Consider the following 4534-nt stretch of genomic DNA (forward strand, 5'->3'; position numbering starts at 1 on the left):
TAAATCCCATTATCCAAGCAGGTCTTGAAAATTTAAAAACTAAATCCCATTATCCAGGAGGGTACTGAAAACTTAAAAACTAAATCCCATTATCTAGGAGGGTCCTAAAAATTTAAAATTAAATCCCATTATCCAGGAGGGTACTGAAAACTTAAAACTAAATCCCATTATCCAGGAGGGTCCTGAAATTTTAAAATTAAATCTCATTATCCAGGAGGGTCCTGAAAACTTAAAACTAAATCCTATTATCCAGGCGGGTCCTGAAATTTTAAAATTAAATCCCATTATCCAGGAGGGTCCTAAAAATTTAAAAACTAGATCCCATTATCCAGGAGGGTCCTGAGAATTTAAAAACTAGATCTCATTATCCAGGAGAGTCCTGAGAATTTTAAAATTAAATTTTATTAACCAGGAGGGTCCTGAAAACTTAAAACTAAATCCCATTATCCAGGCGGGTCCTGAAATTTTAAAATTAAATCTCATTATCCAGGAGGGTCCTGAAAACTCCTACTAAATCCTATCTCAAGCATGTTAACTTGAAACCATCTTACACTCCTTGGGATATATTTGTGCTAGATTTTACTACTCATGATTGTTTTGATTTTTAAGCTAGGTTCCATTTTTCAGGAGGGTCCTGTGAATTTCCAATTAAATTCCATTATTCAGGCGGGGCCTGAGAGTTTACCGTCAAACCTGTTTGGTGCTCGCCTTTCTTTGCGGAAGATTTTTCCAAAACAACTGAAACTTTCTGCCCCTGTTTCAATCAAAGAAAAATCTTGTCAGTTTTAAAATGTGGTAGTTAGTTGACGGCATGCTTTGTTGAAGACCTCTCCGCTGCCATGCTTTGTTTTGATTGGCTTCCTTTGCACTGGCTAAGAACCGCTTGACTTCCCGGCTGACTTTCAAACCCCCATGACTTTGGATGACCCGAGTGTTCTAAACCCGAACCGTTGTTTCACACCTCTGACCCCTTTAACTGAACCTCTACATCTCCCATGAAATTACTAAATCATTCTGCCGATGGAACTTTTGCTGGCACTTTATCCCACTTTACATCATGCTATATTTGGTAGGCTCTGGCTGCACTGTGCTTTGCAGTTTTGAAGCTGGTAGTGGGCTTTGAAATTCCTTCTTATGTGCTTAAACAGAACTGACATTGGAGACATCTTAGAGAAATAAACCCAAAAGAAATGAAATGCAATGACTTTCAGAGTTAAGGATAAGAAAATCCAAAACTGGAAGACTATCTGAAGAGGAAAAAGAAAAGAGACTTGTCTGAGTAAAGCAGCTGGCACCAATGATTATGACATGCATTTCGGATTAATCGGCCCAATCTGTCCGACCAATCATCTTTCAGTTGCCATACTTTGCTGCCCCGGAGTTTCCATAACCTGATTTCTTCACCAAAACCTTGACCTTGTTCGGCCTGCGGTGCCCTGAAGGGTTTTCTCCAACAAGCCTTTCTCATTTGTTCATCTCTCAACTCACTTTCGCCTTACGGTGCCCATGAGGGTTTTCACCAATAAGACTCTCTCATTTTAATTTCTCTCAGCTCCCATCGCCTTATGGTGCCCATGAGGGTTTTCACCAATAAGACTCTCTCATTTTCAATATTTTCTGCTTGGACCAGAGTGTTGCCCTTGATATGAATCACTTCCACTTGCTTGACTTGGCACCTCTCGAAGACTGATCGGAAGGTCTTTCTTTGGACCGTAACGTGGGCTTTTGGATAGGGTTAGAAAGAAAGGATATCAAAGGCTCAAAATAATTCGAATGGGTTCAAAATTACAACTTTCGGAATCAAATTTCTGACAACAACCACAACTTCTGCCCCAATTTCTTGTTTGGGGACTTTTGGATTTTTATTTCGATGAGACTGAACCGTGAGGCTGCCTACGTATCTTTAAAAGGAATCAGGTCGAACGTAGTTCATGTAAACCTTTGTTTTTGTTTTTCCTTTTTGTTTCGTTTTCTCTTCCTTTTTCCTTTTCTTTTTCTCTCTTTTCTTCATTTTCTTTTCTTTTCTTTACTCTTTTCCATTTTCCTTCTCTTTTTCTCTTCTTTGTTTTTTCTCTTTTTTGTATCGCATTTCTAAACTCTGCTTCTGATTCCAAAAGAGGGATATGAAAGAAAATAAATAAGGCTCAAAGGGTGACAAGGGATAAAGTATTTAGATAGTAGAACAAAATGTCTTCGTCATTTCAATATTCAAAACATGCCAAATACAAACAAGTACAATCAAAGAAAGAAATCATACATAGTATCTCTTGACTGCATCAGAATTGATAGTCATTTTTACACATTTGCCTTCTACATTTGTCAAATACAATGCACATTGGACAACACTCTAGTTACAACGAACGGCCCCTGCCAATTTGGGGCGAACTTTCCTTTTGCTTCAGCCTGATGAGGCAAGATACGTTTCAATACTAACTGACCCACTTCAAACTTCCGTGGACGCACCTTCTTATTATATGCTCTTGCCATTCTCTGTTGATACAATTGGCCATGACACACTGCTGCCAGTCTCTTCTCATCGATCAAACTTAATTGCTCCAGGCGGGTTTTGACCCACTCATCATCATCAATTCAGCCATGGCGACAATCCGGAGGGATGAGATTTCAATTTCTGCAGGTACTACCGCCTCAGTGCCATATACCATCAAATAAGGAGTTGCCCCTACTGAAGTACGAACAGTAGTGCGATAACCAAACAATGCAAAAGGCAGCTTCTCATGCCATTGCCTCGACCCTTCCACCATTTTTCGAAGTATCTTCTTTATGTTTTTATTGGTTGCCTCGACTGCTCCATTCGCCTTGGGGAGATATGGGGTGGAATTGCGATGTGTAATCTTGAACTGTTGACATACCTCTTTTATCAGATGACTATTGAGATTAGCACCATTGTCTGTAATGATCACCTTTGGTATCCCAAATCGGCAAATGATATTTGAGTGCACGAAATCAACCACTGCCTTCTTGGTTACAGACTTGAATGTTTTAGCCCCTACCCACTTGGTGAAATACTCTATGGCCACTAGAATGAACCTGTGCCCGTTTGATGCTGATGGCTCAATTGGCCTAATGACATCCATGCCCCAAGCGACAAAGGGCCATGGTGCGGACATTGTATGCAATTCAGATGGTGGAGAATGAATCAAGTCTCCGTGTACTTGGCATTGATGACATTTGCGCACAAACCGATGCAATCTCGCTCCATGGTGAGCCAATAATAACCTGCTCGAAGAATCTTCTTTGCTAGAACATACCCACTCATATGCGGTCCACAAACTCCAGAATGTACTTCGGTCATAATAGCTATAGCCTGCCTAGCGTCTATGCATCTCAGCAGCCCAAGATCTGGAGTCCTTTTGTACAAAACCCCTCCGCTGAAGAAAAAACCGCTTGCCAACCGCCTAATTGTTCTCTTTTGATCACCTGTGGCTTGTACTGGATACACCCCCATCCTGATGTATTCCTTGATATCGTGAAACCAAGGATCCCCATCGAGCTCTTCTTCCATCACATTACAATAAGCATGCTAATCGTGGATCTGAATCTGCAAAGGATCCATATAAGCCTTACCGGGATGGTGCAACATTGACGCCAGAGTAGCCAAAGCATCGGCGACCTTATTGTGAATCCTTGGAATATGCCTGAACTCTATTGATTGGAACTGTTGACAAAGATCCTGCAAGCACTGTCGGTACGGTATGAGTTTTAAATTTCGTGTTCCCCATTCTCCCTGAATCTGCTGCACTAGAAGGTCCGAGTCACCCAAAACCAAGACTTCCTGGACACCCATATCCACAGCAATCCTCAAACTCAGAATGCATGCCTCGTATTCAGCCATGTTGTTAGTACAGTAGAACCGAAGCTGAGCCGTAATAGGGTAGTGATGCCCTGTTTCAGAAACAAGTACCGTTACTATCCCAACACCTTTCATGTTAGCAGCTCCATCAAAGAAAAGTTTTCATCCTGGCTTTGCAATCTGTTCCAATTTTTCAATGTGTATTACCTCTTTATCAGGGAAATAAGTCTTCAAAGGTTCGTATTCTTTATCCATAGGATTCTCAGCCGAATGGTCGGCCAATGCTTGTGCTTTCATTGCAGTCCGAGTCACGTAGATAATGTCAAATTCTGTGAGTAAAATCTGCCACTTTGCGAGCCTCCCTGTAGGCATAGGCTTCTGAAAGATATACTTTAACGAATCCAAACGAGAGATGAGGTAAGTAGTGTAAGATGACAAATAGTGCTTCAACTTCTGTGCCACCCAAGTGAGGGCGCAACACGTCCTCTCGAGATGAGTGTACTTAACCTCGTAAGATGTGAAATTCTTACTGAGATAATAGAGGGCCTGCTCCTTCCTGCCGGTAACGTCATGCTGACCCAACACACAACCAAATGAATTGTCCAAGACCGTCAAATACAGAATCAAAGGTCTCCCTAGATCTGGCGGGACCAACACAGGTGGGTTTGACAAGTACCCCTTTATCTTATCAAATGCTTCCTGACATTCATCTGTCCACTTGAC

This window comes from Nicotiana tabacum, chromosome 22 (genome assembly GCF_000715075.1).
Source record: "Nicotiana tabacum cultivar K326 chromosome 22, ASM71507v2, whole genome shotgun sequence".
In the NCBI taxonomy this organism is placed as follows: domain Eukaryota; kingdom Viridiplantae; phylum Streptophyta; class Magnoliopsida; order Solanales; family Solanaceae; genus Nicotiana; species Nicotiana tabacum.